This window comes from Saimiri boliviensis, chromosome 10 (genome assembly GCF_048565385.1).
Source record: "Saimiri boliviensis isolate mSaiBol1 chromosome 10, mSaiBol1.pri, whole genome shotgun sequence".
NCBI classification, from domain to species: domain Eukaryota; kingdom Metazoa; phylum Chordata; class Mammalia; order Primates; family Cebidae; genus Saimiri; species Saimiri boliviensis.
Genome location: NC_133458.1, coordinates 96,185,169 through 96,201,980, shown reverse-complemented (window position 1 = coordinate 96,201,980; position 16,812 = coordinate 96,185,169). Strand labels below are relative to the sequence as shown.

The 16,812-nt window shown below is 42.2% G+C and overlaps 1 protein-coding gene and 1 long non-coding RNA gene across 4 annotated transcripts in view; one reads left to right on the top strand and one right to left on the bottom strand.

Moving 5' to 3' along the window:
• The window catches only part of LOC141580156 (uncharacterized), a 33,227-nt gene extending 22,717 nt beyond the window's left edge, over positions 1-10,510 (top strand). The window contains exon 5 of one of the 2 annotated variants that reach the window (XR_012512249.1): positions 9,419-10,510. This is a non-coding gene — a long non-coding RNA (uncharacterized LOC141580156). Of the gene's footprint in view, positions 1-6,848; positions 7,091-9,418 lie in introns of those variants that run through there. The other variant, XR_012512250.1, reaches the window with a different exon arrangement.
• WIPF3 (WAS/WASL interacting protein family member 3) overlaps positions 1-16,812 on the bottom strand; it is a 110,159-nt gene that overhangs the window by 57,071 nt on the left and 36,276 nt on the right. The window lies entirely within an intron of this gene.

The following is a 16,812-nucleotide window of genomic DNA, read 5'->3' as shown; positions in this document are numbered from 1 at the left end:
CATCTGTTAAACAGGACTCCTCAGTTTGGCCCTGACACATTTTAAGAATGTGTCGAGGTCAAACAAATGTTAAGTATAGTCCACCTGTTAGCATATAGTGTTATCCACAAGAAAATACTAATACTGATCATTAGTGGTAGATGTTAATAGTGCATATCAGAATGCCACACTCCATATTTTAGCTTTCAATTTCATCCTACTTGGGATTAAAGAATAGAGCTACAGCTGAAAATGCTTTTGAGGGCCTTATAATAGCATTCTATAAATACAGAGAAAATTCTGGGAGAAGCGCATCTTTTGTGCAGCCTTTTAAATTCTTCTTACACTACTGCTACCAGCAGCAGGTGGTTCGACTATGTAACGTGAGCTTTGGTGTCACCGGGGAACCTACGGAAGGATGTACTCTCCTCACTGAGTGTGTATTTCCTGAGCACCTCCAAAGGCTGGGAGCCTCACTGATTCATGCTGCTGATGCCAGGAAGGGCAAGGCAAGTGCAGTCTCCTTCCTTAGGGAGTTTACCAGCATGCAGTGAAGACAGGTGATACATGAATCATCTGAAGCGTAATGGTGTTTAAACGTGGTGAGATCCCTATCAGACATGAATGCTGCAATGAAAGCAAGCCTTTGTTTTACTGGCTCACATGAACTCCAAAGCCAGGAAAACAGTAGTAAAAGGATAAAGAGCATCGCTATGCCCAATTGCACCACCACCAGTGAACAGTTGGATGGTCCTTATTCTCTACTAAGCTCTTTACATGTATTAATTCACTGAGTCTTCACATCAGCCATAATGAAATAGGTAGTATTTTAATAGAGAATGAAACTAGGGCACAGAAGATTTAAGTAATTTGCCCAACCAAGGCCACAGAACTTCTGGGATAGGAACACAGGAAGTCTGGCTCAGGAATCTTAATTGTCATGCTCTGCTGCCTCTAAAAAAGAGGCCATGCCAGCCATGCAGGACCCCTGTGTGAGAAACACTGTCAGAGAAGGCCATTGCTGCTGGTCCTGTTTCTAGTCTCCTAATACTGGCTGCCCTAGGGCTTTAAAGAATGCAATGTAGTGGAGGGGAAAGAGGGCAGGGGATGGAGTCCTGTGGACTCTGCGCAAGCACTGGACCTCACTGTGCCTGTTTCTTCCCCTATGAACCTGTCCCTGTGAGGAGCACAGCCACAGCGGATGCGGTGGGCGCCCACGCACACCTGCTCAGCCTATTTCAGAGGATGACTTCAGCTCTCCTCTGTACTAGCTGCCTATGGGACTCTGCCAGGGGAACTCCTAGAGGAGAATGCACACCCCTGCAGGACAGATGGGGAAAGTGCCTGAGAGTCACAAGAGCTGGTGGAACGACTTGAGGCAGGCTCCACACAGTCTCTCTTGGGGACAGCAGGGGTGCAGCCCAGGTTCCGCATACACTCATTACTGGTTTTCCTCCCTCTTCTATTTCACTTCCTCACTCTCTTATCAGGGCATCCGGGAATCACTCCCAAACAAACTACTTGCACCCAAAGCCTTGTCTCAGAATCTACTTTTAGGAGAACCCAAAACTGGACCTTATGAAGGTCCAAAATTGGATCTCATGAAGGTGTAGAAAGATCCAGTGATATTCTATGGGGAGATGTTTTTTAATTTGTCACACTGCTGGCAGTAACATGTTAGAGAATTGCTGTTATTACTACAACATGAAGATACTATTATAATTGCTGTGGAAATGTCTCCCTGTCAATAAGTGACTTTGGACACATACCCTTTCTTTTTTCTAAACATGTCCTCCTAACCTGAAACTCAGCCATTACCACTGGGTCTGTGTCAGAAATCCTGAGTTCAGGGTAGGGGGCAACTATATTTGGCAGCAAAGAAAACAAGAGGTTTAGCGAAATGCACCTGTTTCTTGGGAAGGGGAAAACATACAAGAAGTTACACCGGGTTGGGTAGCCCTAGGGCTCCTGCTCTGGGTGTCAAAGCAGTGAGTCAGGGAACTGAGCGATAAGGTGGTTCTTGGTGGTCTTGGTTCTCTTGGTGTCTGGCTCTTGTTAAAGCAAGAATAATATGCCCTAATACAGCTACCATATTTCAGTTCATTTCACCTAAGAACAAGAGTGTATGTGGTCTTGTATTTTAAAGAGTTTTCCTATGAAATCTCATTTTGTTCTTTTTATCATTCTTAAGAAGCTGGTGTGGTAGTGTCACAGCACCTCCCACTTTGGGCCAGCCTCTCCCTGTTTTCCACCTGAGAACCCAGCCTTTGAAGAACTTGTTTAAAGTTTAGGCTGGGCATGGTGGCTCATGCCTATACTTTGGGAGGACAAGGCAAGAGAATTGCTTGATGCCAGGAGTTTGAGACCAGCCTGGGCAACAAAGCAAGACCCTGTCTCTACAAAAAAAAAAAAACCTGATAATAATAAATAATAAAAGATTTAAAAAATTAGCTAGGCGTGGTATTGTGTACCTATAGTCTCAGCTACCTGGGAGACTGAGAAAGGCGGACTGCTTGAGTCCAGTAGTTGGGGGCTGCAGTGAGCTATGGCTGTACCACTGTACCACAGCCTGGGTAATAGAGCAAGATTCCCATCTCAAAAAATAAAAATTAAAAAATAAAAACAAGTAAAAAAAAAGTTTTAGAGGCGCCCTTCTCTTCAGCTGTTGCCTAGCAACATTTAAAATGAAACGAAAGCAACATGAAGCAAAAAAGAAAATCAATAGCACGCTCACTCCTCTCCCTGTAGGACTGTCCCCACTGTGGGGCTTGAAGGGTGAAGGGCACAGAAATCTGAGGTTACTCAGAGGGTAATGATGAGGCAGATGTGAAAGAAGCTCAGCTCTTGGGGCGCCTGTCCACAGTCAGCCCAGCCTGCACCAGCATGCAGCCATGCAGCTGGTCATGCCAACGGCCCTCACCATCAGTGCCAGCACACAGCAGGAAGGAACAACAGGAACTTCATCAAGTCCGCCGAGCCTTCCAGGTCCACTGATGGACAACTGCTTTTATGTAAGCCAAACAGGCCAAGTCTGGCACTGTCAGTAACGGAAATTTTGTGTGCCTGGAACACAAAAGTATATTGTTCATTTGAATGTAAGTCAGTGGTGAAGAGGGAGGGGTCTTGCATGGATGGCCCTGGTGAGGAGGAGCAGCCAGGGTTTTTCCCAGACGAGGGTCAAGAATTGATGATTCAAACGAAAAGATTTGGTCAAAAAAGGAAGAGGAGGTGTGCTAAAAAGTAACAACCCCAAGCAGGTAAAGAGGAGCTGATGTGAGAGACTGCATGTGGCTAAGCCAAAGAGCACATTGCAGACACCAGGAAGTGAGCCTCACATCCTGCTCTGCAGAGCCCTGGGAAAAAGGGGGTTCAATCTCCATCCCCCACCCCCAGTCTCAGCACCCTCGTGAGGGCAGTCTCTCCTGGCACAGAAGCAGAAGGCTACATGGCCGACAAGGCTGGGCCTGGCAAGAGCATAATATGACATGGGAGCATTTACTGTATTTCCGAGAGGATGCAAAGACACAACAAATTGCATTTATCACTCAGTGATATCACTGCGAAGCCCAGTGAGACTGAGCCCCATCGTGAGATGCCGGGGACTCGGGGACAGGGGGCTGCCACTGATATAACTGAACACTTAGTATGTTCCAGTATCTGCCCTGAAGCTTTAAAACATCATTGCAGTGAATTCCTTTACAACCCCATGAAGGTACTATTATTTCCATTTCACAGATGAGGAAAGTGAAGTCCAAAAGAATTAGCCCGGGTATCAGAGATGACTAAACTCAGGGGCAGGTCCACCTGACACACAGGCCTGTGGCCTTTTCTTTCTAGCTCAGGTGTTCCTCCATCACACCAGGAAGGTGAGTGTGTGCCAAGTGGGGCATGGTGCTCTCTGGGCCCCTGAAATCATCTGTTTATTGCTGGGTCTCCATTGTCCCTATTTCAAACCCTCATTTTCTACAGTGGTTCTCAAGGGGGTGCGCAGGGGTGCTGTGCTCCTCTGTGTGGGTCTGAATCTCTGTGGTGGCCTGTGAGGTCTGAAGAAGCCCCTGGGTACCCATGTTGTGACATCTTGAGAATCACTGATGGGGTGCTGCCCTGCCCTGTGTACCCACAAAGAACCAGCCCTGCTGTGCTCCTCCAGCTCGGGAGAGGCCCTGGAGGTTGGCTCCTAAATCTTTTCTTACATTCTCCTTCATACTCCTAATTCAAGGCTCCTAAACGTTCTCATCCATTCTCCTTTATACTCAAAAGTCAATCTCTCTAATTTTACATCAACCATTGCATTTAGTTTTTCCTTTTAGGAATGATCTATCAATAAAATTTACTTTTTTAGAACAAAAGCTAGATGAAGTAATGGGGAACAAACATGATACGCTTCACTAAATGAAGTTTCACATTCATGGAAAAACATGCTCCTTTCAAGTGTAACTATCTGAGCAAGTATTAGTAAACAGACGTGGTTTCTGATGACCCAAAAGGCATATGAGTAAGTCTTGAGACATTTTAAATTTCCAATCATTCTATTATCCCTAAAGACATACCCTTCCCTCTGACAAAAAGCAATCCTCGAAAGCGACCCAGAAGAAAATACAAACGATTTCTCTGATGATGCTAAGCCCTTAAATAATTATTCCACCACTGTCTTAATTTCCTAGAAAATTCCATGACCTGACACGTCTCTGTTCTAGAACATACACTGACCTACGCTAAGGTCTAGCACCACCAAAGACCGCTTTTCCCTTTGATTGTCTGTGAATAGTTCAGATAATGGTCTTTAACAAATACGTATATGAAGAAATACACACACGTGTGCGAGTGCGCACACACACACACACACACACACACATTTTTCAAAGCTGCCACACACAGCTTTGTAAGCTATCTCTATTACCAGAGGCTTTTCTCTTAGACGTGGCTTTAAGGCTCCTTCCCCCTTACCACCTTCTGAAACCCTTCAACAATACAGTCACGAGACACATTTAGTCAGACTCGAGAACACTGAAGGTGAAAATTCTTCCATATCTGGTGACCTTGGCATCAAAAAGAGTTGCCAACTGGGAACTTTTGATTTGATAACTGCCCCAATGTCCTCTGTGCTTTGTGGGAGAAAACACCAGCTAGTGATAGCTGGTCCTTGTACCAGGTCAGAGAACAGTAAATGCAACAGTTTCACAAAATATTGTTTGATATCTGGTGTTCCCATTTGGTCTGTGGTTTATTTACGTAAAAAGTAGCAAGGAAGATTATGATGGCAAGTCCCACAGCTTCTCTGACATTCCTGTTGTTTGCATCCATTCCCATTCTTAGGAGAAAAAACCGAAAGCATTGCATATACCAACTCAATGATGAGGGCAGGAGAGCTTCAAAACAAAACAAAACAATAAAACCTGAAAGTTAATCCCTAGAAAAACAGGAGCCAGATTAGGCTACGTTGGGGTGAAGATAGGGAGAATAGATCACAGTGACATACAGAATTTCAAGCAGATGACCTATGAAGTTTTATTTTTAAAAAAAATTTTAAAATTAAAAAGCATGTAATAATTTATCTCAAACACCCACCTTAAGTAGTGAAAGCATGCTACATAACTCCTTCCTTGGTCCTGCCAAATCACTTATATTTTGCACTAAATGTGAGGTTGCTGATGTCCATTAAAGTTTTTATTTTAACTATGAAAAATTGTTGACATACATGATGTGAGCAGGACAATTGAGCCCCCAGCCATCATCACCTAACTTCAACAACGATCAACGCCAGCCCATCTTATTGTGCCTTTCCATAACCCATGTTCCCTCTTCAAATCCCTGCTTATTAAAAACATATATCTAACACTGTATGAAATCACCCACAAATAATTTCAGTGTATAGTTATAGAAGAAAAGAGCTCTTAAAATATAACAAGCATAACATTAAATACAATTAGCTGTAAAATTATCTACAATTCCTTTATATAAACCAATATCCCATCAGTGTTCAAATTTCCCTAGGCAATAGAGTTTTAAATGAATGTTTGGCTCAGGTGGAGAAAAACCAACCCACAGCACTAGAATCTCAGCATCCCAGAGCTGCCACAAGACCCAAAGGACTACTTTCTCTGTTTTGGGGAGGCACTTGGGACCAGGTGATCCAGAATTCTTGCATGAGCATCATGATTAAACCTTCTAGGGAAATACATATCCTTCCCTTCCCTCTTGGTCTGCTACTGGTGAAGGTGCTTGTGAAATGACAAACCAAATAGGAGCTGAGAAAACAAAGTCCCCTCCAAATATTTAAAATATTTGAACTGAGCTACCGTCCGTCTTGGTTCAAATGGGGTGGATGCTCAGGACACCCCCGGATCTTCATGTATTTGCTGCTTGCCTCAGCAGTGATAGTCCTATAGCTGCACTCATGTGGGTCTAATCTGTGGCTGGTTCCAGGTACCTCCTGCTATACCCATGGGCCCAGGTCCACTCAACTCAGCAAAAGAGGAGAAAAGACAAATCGTTCCACTCCTCGGAATCATGCTGCAGGAGCAAGTACTGGCCCCATGTACTTGGAACCCCAGATGACCTAAACATGGTAGCATCTGCACACTGCTCGGAATCAAAACAATTCCCCAGAATGAAGGCCTCAGAAGCAGCCTCAGAGGCAAAAGGTTTTCTCTGACCTTCCCCTGCCCTCTTGTCGCTCAGTCCCATTCTCCCCCAAGGCTAACCACAGAAACTAAAATCCCGCTTCCCCAAGGTGGGTCATAGAAACCAGAGCCTCTTTTCCCCAAAGCCAGCCATAAACTTAAAATACTACTCTAACTCCCCCACCCCTTCTTCACTGTAAAAACTGGCCATAAAGAAATTATCTGACCTATTTTGTTTAATTGTAGGTCATAAGACCCCATTCACAGAAGGTCTCGTCCCACACCCAGAAGGAAGGCATGCATCTCAGCGAGGCCAAGAGAATCTGGACAGACGTGCCTTGCTGGGTTTCTCCTGTTCAGTCTGTTAGCATTGGATCTACCCTCTTTGTCCAGTCACATTTCCACATGGCTGTCAATACTCTGTTCAACCTGAACATAACAATCGATCATTTCTGCTCCATCTTTGGGTCTTTATGCTAAAGACTCCCAGGTATAAATTAATAAAATTTATATACCCTTTCTCCTATTAATTGGCTTCTTTTCAGTAACTTTCAACAATTGGCAAAGGAGAAGCTTTCTCTTGGTCCCACATGACCTATTTTTGGGTTATTTTCAGACTGCTGGCCTGACTTCCCACTTGGATAACTCAGGTTCCCAATTTTGATCTTGGCTTCTAGCATCTGACCTCCTACCCTGTACTGACCACAAGGATTTTTGACCTGAATGTGTCGGTCCAAGACCTGGTTATTTACCCAGTTGTTTTCCAGTCTGCAAAATAAAAGTTGATACTATTTACTAAGGAGGCTCTTGTTAAGCAGCTGCTACTGCTATCTTAAGGGGACTTCACAATAACTCTATGCCTGCTATACGCCTGCTCAGGGCATTAAAGCTGCACTGTGAACAAAATAGACATAAAAAATCCCTCTATTAAGTTCCCATTCTAGGAGCAATGTACCCTAGGAAGTGGCAAATTACCATTCTCATTCAAATACAAAGAAATTGAGGCTTAGAGTTATTAAGTAATTTGCTTGACATCCTATGGCTAAAACCCAAGTTTTGTTTTTAACACACCAGGCTGCACCCTTACCTGATCCCACGGAAACTGGCAGCGTAGCACAATCAGTGCCGACTGGACTACAGGACACAAACATGTTCAAACATGTTTTTACAACCTTGTGTTGTTTTTTGTTTTTGTTTTGAGACAGAGTTTCACTCTTGTCATCCAGGCTAGAGTGCAATGGGGTGTGATCTCAGCTTACTGCAACCTCCCCCTCCCAGGTTCAAGCGATTCTCCTGCCTCAGTCTCCCGAGTAGTTTAGATTACAGGTGCACATGCCACCATGCCCAGCAAATATTTGTATTTTTAGTAGAGACAGGTTTTACCATGTTGGCCAGGCTGGTCTTAAACTCCTGACGTCAGGTGATCCATCCGCCTGGGCCTCCCAAGTGTTGGGATTACAGGCGTGAGCCAATGTGCCTGGCCACCCTTATGTTTTAAGTACTCTATGTGATAGAGATGGAATCCTGCTTTTAGCAACTTGAAAACACATTCAAACTCCTCTATTGTGAACAGATCTTATTAAAATGGAAATCTATTGCTAGCATGTACAAAGTGTGTACACTGTGTTCCTTTCTGTGAATTTAGAAAAAAACTCTTAATGCAAAGCCAAAGGCACAGGGTCTACACTCTTTGAAAACAATGAGTTGGAATGGGAAAGCCTGTGCCAAAAGATACTTTATGACTTTTAAAATAATACCCAAGTATTATATTTTACTGTACCTATATTTGTTACTTCTGATATAATTGCATTTGCTTTATAAAATATTCTTACTAAAATCTGAATGCATTGATGATGTTCTTTTTTAATTTTACTTTTTCTCTAAAAAGTAACTTTTATATCACAGCCAGGTACACAATGTTGATGGTGTTCTTATCACAACATAGATGTTGTTCTGGCTTTCAAGGCTTCCATTTCACATGGCAAATGGAAAATAGTGGCTGGTCAGCTCATAGTGGGTTTGCCCGGTGAATTACAATATCTGCACTAAATTCACTAGATCAAGAGGAAAGTCTGGGAACTGAGTGCCTACTATGTTCTTCAGACTGATCTAGGCACAGACTCTCTGTCTTCGGATCTCTCACTAGCTGCTTTGCGACCACTGGCCCCAAGATCCTCCCTTCTCCCTCACTGGACTTTGGTCTGTTTAGGAGAGTGTTTACAACATTACCTAGGCACATATGATGCCTGATATGCAGAGAAGCAAGCTTAGGGATAAAAGGTAACTAATTCAGAGGACAAGAGGGCTCTTTAAAGATGAGACTTCAGGGATCCCATATTCAGGAAATATTTAATGAAGAGGCAACATATGGTACAAAATTTTAGTTTAGGAATAAGAAGCCAATTCTATACTCATCTTTCTCATGACTAAGCAGTGATCAGTGTCACACCTTGGTTTCTCTGGATTCAGGTTCTAAGCTCTTCAGAGGCAGACACTTAGAAATTTTGTGTGGCCAAAGCTCAGTAAATTTGCATGATAGCCCGATCAAGGTTAAGAGCACAGTCTGCTGTCACTGAGCTCAGGGAGCACCTACTGTCCCCACTGTGTGCCCAACACTGCTAGCAGTAGAGACCCTATCCTTCTGAGCTCACCTGCCATTAGCTGTAAATCAAGACAAAACAAAACAGAGTTCCATTGCACTGCATCTTCATTTTTAATGCTAATTCTCTATGAGAATCTCTCTAAACCATGAGTTTTATTCCGAGGACGTGTAATATGTTTTTTTTTTTTTTTTTTTCTTTTCTTTTCTATTAAAGGGATGGAAGAAACAAGAAGCAAGTGGGGAAAACAATGGAATCACAAAATAAAAAATAGAAGGAAAGAAAACAGCAATCTCAGGAGGCAGCTTGGGGATAGAGGAAGAAATGTGGAAGCCCTGGCCAAGGTATGGGGAGCTGAATCCATTAACTTCTGGATTTTAAGTTCAGAGAGGTAGAATTAATTAATCCTTGGAAAGGTCTGCATCAAAAAGCTTTTGGCTTAGCAGTTCAGAGCACAGCCTGGAGATGTTCTGCCAGAGTCCCGGCAATAGCCCTGCCAGGTAAGTGACTTGCTCCCAGTGCCTTGGTGAGCTCATCCATAAAATGAGAACAATAGTACCTGCCTCAAAGGGTTACTGTGAAGATTAACTCAATTGATCTGTGCTAGCACATAGGCCAGTGCAAAGGTCACAGTAAATGCTAGATAAGTGCTCATTGCCTAGTCACCAGGACCACTTATTAAACTTGTATACACAGTCAGAAACCTGGGGGAGGAATCCAGCCCCTGATCAAGGTTAAGAACATTCTCTGCTGTCATGGAACTCAAGGGGCACCTACTGTCCACCACTGACTGACTGTGTAACACTGAGCACGTAAGTAACCTTTCTATGACTCAGTTCCCTCATTCTTAAAATGGCATTACTGGTGACTACCTCATTGGATTGCTGTAAATATTTAGATAATTTAGACAATCCATGTTAAGTGCTTAACACAGTACTGGGACACAACAGCTATTTAGTAGATGCTTGTTATTATTAAGCATTACTGTTATAGGATCCAACTCAGCCAACGGGTAAGTGATAAATCATTCCTTTTTAAAAACCTTTTCTTCTCATTGTAAAAGCAACAAAATGTTCCACATAGACATCTGAGGAGATGCAGAATCATACAAAAAAGAAAATAAAAATCACCCAACTCTTTTCCACCCCAAATATGCACTGATGACATATATATTCTACTTCCTTCCAGTCTTTATGTGAGAGCGCATAGGTGAGCATGTGCACCCACTGTTTTACGTAATTGGTACACACTGTCTACATGGATCCTGTTTTTCTCACTTCATGTTACCCATCCTTTTATTAAATAATCTAGGAAATATGACTTCCTGGCTGCCAAGTCAGCCCTCCACCGCAGAGATGTGGCGTGTTGGCTTGGCAGCCAGGAAGTCATGTTGCAGAGCTCAGCACCACCAGATGTGGAGCTCAGCACTGGCACCCCTTACCTACCTTACTACAGCTTTTCCTCCCGGGGCAGGGTTGGGTACCTAACCGCCAGCAACAACCTGACATGGGTGGAGGTTTTTTCCCTTTTATGACAAGAAAGGTTAAAGAAGGAAAGGGCAGTTTGGGGGAAGGAGTAAGTGGCTGCAAAGATGCCAGCCTCTCAAAGATGGTGGCCTTTGCCAGCACAGCAGTGTACAGATGAAAAGACAAACTTGGTGGAGGGAGGAACGGTTCCCTGGCAGTTTTCTAGGAATCGCAAGTTACCCTGGAATCTTAAAAGATTTCCAAGGCAAAGAGTCAGAAGATTTGGGTGTAACAGAAAGCTCCAGTTAGGAATCATTGTCCCAGAGACAAACCCCAGTGTCACCCATTGGCATTGTACCCCGTGTCACCATCTTGCCGTAACATGTGGGAGCGGCGTATGCTCCTGGGTTCCTATGAAACTTGATAAAGGCCTTTAACGCTTGTAGGCTTGAATGCCTCTAGGCTTTTCTTGCCAAGTCCTGGGCATTACAAGTCCATAATCGCTGCCTCCTGCACACCACTGCAAACCCTCTCCTCTTTGTTCCTGCTTTCCCTCCCACCTCAACCTCACAGCTGTGAAAAAAGAAACACATTTAAATACCATCCTGAATGGCCCTTTGGAAGTATGAGTGGCAGCTCCTGCCACACCTCTTTCTCTTCCAGACCAAGGCAACCTGCTGCCAACACTGGCTCATTTTTCACTAAAGCCATGTTCCTGCTCCTGGTGCTAGCCAGCAAAGAAGAGAGGGAAAATCAAGTTTTTTAAATTGCTTAAAGACAAAGGCGTCGTTTTGCAAACTGCTAAGTAGAGACCAAATGTCAACTTAATGCTATCTTAACAGCTTGGCCTAATGCAAAAGCCTTCTCCTTATTCCATTGGCCACTATCAGTTCCTGATATGTGTCCCCAGTCCCTCATTAGTGACACTAATCGAAGTACCAGACTGTCAGGGGAACCTAAGTGAGTGACAGTGTGTAAGAATTTTTAAGCCTCTCATTATTCCAAATGCACCAGCAGACATGCAAATTACCTTTTCCAGAATATGGTGTAATACGCAATTCTACTAAGCGCCCTTCCAAGTAGCGACCCTCCGCCTCTGCATTTTTTTTTAACAACAGCAAACACAAAATTCTAAAAAAAGCTCTCATGGGACCTCAGAGAGCATTCCATTTTCTCCATTTTCTTTCTTAGATTGACAGGTTTTTCTATACTGCATGTGCCCCAGCATGCTAAAGACGGTGGGAAAACCTCCCAATATATGTCACAGCTTATATTTTATACTAGAAAGCCTACTTTGCCCAGGAATCATGCAATCCTTAGACTACAAGGAGAAAAATAAAGCCACTGAATTTCTTGAATGCAACAACTCTGGCAAACAGGAACAAGAAAAGGAAATAGCTAGGGTGTGATAAGCTCCTCACTGTAATCTCCTTTCAGCATTCTATTAAACATCACTCCCAGATCGGGCACACAGAAATATATGGCACTACAGTGTCTTCCTACTTACAGCATTGCTTTTCACAGGAAAAAGTGACTATCAAGCCAGTTTCCTCTTTGTATTTAAATAATAAGACACGGCCTGCACTAGGTGAACTGTTGCTTCCATAGGATATTTAAACTTGAATGGCAACATTAAAAAATAAAGCTACAAAAATCCACATTCTACTTTATAAATACGTAAACACAACTGCTGTAGCCATAAATCCTACTGTTAGGCTTTGCCTGGAAAACCCATCTCCAAAGAATATCTCGGCTGGTCAGTGACACGTAGGGAGAGTGCATCACTCATGGTTAGGAACCGTGGCAAGAAAACAGAAACCACAGGCCCCCGAGGAGCTTCTTTGCTCATCTTGGACTCTACCAAGGGGTCAAAGTACAGTTGAAAGCAAAACTTCGGTAAAACTGTGACGCATTTCAAATGTCAAATCCATTGTATTTCCTTTAGATAGAGTTTTAAGTTACATCCTATAAGTAAAGCAGAAGTAATAATTTCAGTGGACCAACATACCATGTGGGCAATTTTGACATTGATATTGGATTTTATTTATTATTTATCTATTAGGTTTTTATAAAAAATTTTTTATTGCATTTTAGGTTTTGGGGTACAAGTGAAGAACATGCAAGATTGTTGCATAGGTACACACACGGCAGTGTGATTTGCTGCCTTCTTCCCCATCACCTATATCTGGCATTTCTCCCCATGCTATGTCTCCCCAACTCCCCACCCCCTGCTGTCCCTCCCCTATTTCCCCCAAACAGACCCCAGTGTGTGATGTTCCCATCCCCGTGTCCATGTGTTCTCATTGTTCAACACCCGCCTATGAATGGGAACATGCGGTGTTTGATTTTCTGCTCTTGTGTCAGTTTGCTGAGAATGATGGTTTCCAGGTTCATCCATGTCCCTACAAAGGACACGAATTGATCGTTTTTGATGGCTGCATAGTATTCCATGTTGTATATGTGCCACATTTTCCCTGTCCAATCTATCATCAATGGGCATTTAGGTTGGTTCCAGGTCTTTCCTATTTCCTAAATAGTGCTGCAATGAACCTACATGTGCACATGTCCTTATAGCAGAACGGTTTATAATCCTTTGGATATATACCCAGTAATGGGATTGCTGGGTCAAATGGAATTTTGAATTCTAGGTCCTTGAGGAATCAACACACTGTCTTCCATGCTGGTTGAACTAATTTACACTCCCACAGGCAGTATAAAACTGTTCCTATTTCTCCACATCCTCTCCAGCATCTGTTGTCTCCAGATTTTTTAATGATCGCCATTCTAACTGGTGTGAGATGGTATCTCAATGTAGTTTTGATTTGCATTTCTCTAATGACCACTGATGATGAGCATTTTTTCATGTTTGTTGGCCTCATGTATGTCTTCTTTTGTAAAGTGTCTGTTCATATCCTTCCCCCACTTTTGAATGGGCTTGTTTTTTTCTTGTTTTGTCAGATGGGTAGATTGCAAATTTTTTTTCCCATTCTGTTGGTTGCCGATTCACTCTAATGATTGTTTCTTTTGCTGTGCAGAAGCTGTGGAGTTTGATTAGGTCCCATTTGTCCATTTTGGCTTTTGTTGCCAATGCTTTTGGTGTTTTGGTCATGAAGTCCTTGCCTATGCCTATGTCCTGAATGGTTTTGCCTAGATTTTCTTCCAGGGTTTTTATGGTGTTAGGTCTTATGTTTAAGTCTTTAATCCATCTGGAGTTAATTTTAGTGTAAGGTGTCAGGAAGGGGTCCAGTTTCTGCTTTCTGCACATGGCTAGCCAGTTTTCCCAAAACCATTTATTAAACAGGGAATCCTTTCCCCACTGCTTGTTTTTGTAAGGTTTGTCAAAGACCAGATGGTTGTAGATGTGTAGTGTTGCCTCTGAGGCCTCTGATCTGTTCCATTGGCCTACATATCTGTTTTTGTACCAGTATCATGCTGTTTTGATTACTGTAGCCTTGTAGTATAGTTTGAAGTCAAGTAGCACGATGCCTCCAGCTTTTTTCTATTTGCTTAGAATTGACTGGGCTATGCGGGCTCTCTTTTGGTTCCATATGAAGTTTAAGGTGGTTTTTTCCAGTTCTGTGAAAAGGGTTTAGGTAGCTTGATGGGGATAGCATTGAATCTATAAATTACTTTGGGCAGTATGGCCATTTTCACAATATTGAGTCTTCCTAACCATGAGCATGGAATGTTTCTCCATCTGTGTCCTCTCTTATTTCCTTGAGCAGTGGTTTTTAGTTCTCCTTGAAGAGGTCCTTTACATCCTTTGTTAGTTGTATTCCTAGGTGTTTTATTCTCTTTGTAGCAATTGTGAATGGCAGTTTGTTCTTGATTTGGCTCTCTTTAAGTCTGTTATTGGTGTGTAGGATGCTTGTGATTTTTGCACATTGATTTTGTATCCGGAGACTTTGCTGAAGTTGCTTATCAGTTTCAGGATATTCTGGGCTGAGACGATGGGGTCTTTTACATATACAATCATGTTGTCTGCAAATAGAGACTATTTGACTTACTCCTCTCCTAATTGAATACGCTTTATTTCTTTTTCTTGCCTGATTGCTCTGGCTAGAACTTCCAATACTATATTGAATAGGAGTAGTGAGAGAGGGCACCCTTGTTTAGTGCCAGATTTCAAAGGGAATGCTTCCAGTTTTTGCCCATTCAGTATGATATTGGCTGTGGGTCTGTTGTAAATAGCTCTTATTATTTTGAGATAATGTTCCATTGATACCTAGTTTATTGAGAGTTTTTAGCATAAAGGGCTGTTGAATTTTGTTGAAGGTCTTCTCTGCATCTATTGAGATAATCATGTGGTTTTTGTCTTTGGCTCCGTTTATGTGGTGGATTACATTTATAGACTTGTGTATGTTGAACCAGCCTTGCATCCCCAGGATGAAGCCTACTTGATTGTGATGGATAAGCCTTTTGATGTGCTGTTGCAATCAGTTTGCCAGTATTTTACTGAAGATTTTTATACCTATGTTGATCATGGATATTGGCCTGAAGTTTTCTTTTCTTGTTGAGTCTCTGCCGGGTTTTGGTATCAGGATGATGTTGGTTTCATAAAATGATTTGGGAAGGATTCCCTCCTTTTGTATTGTTTGGAATCGTTTCAGAATGATTGGTACCAGCTTCTCTTTGTATGTCTCATAGAATTCGGCTGCAAACTCATCTGGACCTGGGCTTTTTTTTGGTTGGTAGGCTATCAGTTGCTGCCTCAACTTCAGCCCTTGTTATTGGTCTATTCAGGGGTTCGACTTCTTCCTGGTTTAGGCTTGGGAGGGTGCAAGTGTCCATGAATTTATCCATTTCTTCCAGGTTTACTGGTTTGTGTGCTAGAGTTATTTGTAGTAATATCTGATGGTAGTTTGTATTTCTGTGTAATCGATGGTGATATTCCCTTTATCATTTTTATTGCATCTATTTCATTTTTCTCTCTTTTCTTTTTTATTAATCTGGCTAGCAGTCTGTCTATTTTGTTGATCTTTTCAAAAAACCAGCTCCTGGATTTATTAATTTTCCAAAGGCTTTTTTTTTGTCTCTATCTTCTTCAGTTCTGCTCAAGTTATTTCTTGTCTTCTGCTACCTTTTGAGTGTTTTTGATCTTGCTCCTCTAGCTCTTTCAATTTTGATGATAGAGTGCTGATTTTAGACCTTTCCTTGCTTCTCATGTGGGCATTTATTGCTATACATTTTCCTGTAGACACTGCTTTAAATGTGTCCCAGAGATTCTGGTACATGTGTCTTCATTCTCGGTGGTTTTGAAGAACATCTTTATTTCTGCCTTCATTTCATTGTTTCTCCAGTCAACATTCAAGAGCCAGTTGTTCATTTTGCATGGAGTTGTGTGGTTCTGAGTTAGTTTCTTAATCCTGAGTTCTAATTTGATTGCACTGTGGTCTAAGAGACTGTTTGTTATGATTTCCATTCTTTTGCATTTGCTGAGGAGTGATTTACTTCCAATTATGTGGTCAGTTTTAGAATAGCTGTGATGTGGTGCTGAGAAGAATGTTTATTCTACGGATTTGGGGTGGAGAGTTCTGTAAATGTCTATTAGGTTTGCTTGGTCTCAATATCAGTTCAAGTCCTGAATATCCTTGTTAATTTTCTCTCTCAGTGATCTTTAGAATATTGACAGTGGAGTGTTAAAGTCTCCCACTATTATTGTGTGGGAGTCTAAGTCTCTTTTTAGGTAGTTAAGAACTTGCTTTATGTATCTGGGTGCTCCTATATTGGTTCATATATATTTAGGATCGTTAGCTCTTCCTGTTGTGTTGATCCTTTTACCATTATGTAATGCCCTTCTTTGTCTCTTTTGATCTGTTTTGGTTTAAAGTCTATTTTATCAGAGACTAGGATTGCAACTCCTGCTTTTTTTTTGCTCTCCATTTGCTTGGTAAGTCTTTTTCCATCCCTTTATTTTGAGCCTATGTGTATCCTTTCATGTGAGATGGGTTTCCTGGATACAGCACACCAATGGGTTTTGGCTTTTTATCCAATTTACCAGTCTGTGTCTTTTGGTTGGGGCATTTAGCCCATTAATATTTAAGGTTAATATTGCTATGTGTGAATTTGATCCTGCCGTTTTGATGCAAGCTTGTTGTTTTGCCCATTAGCTGATGCAATGTCTTCATTGTACTGATAGTGTTT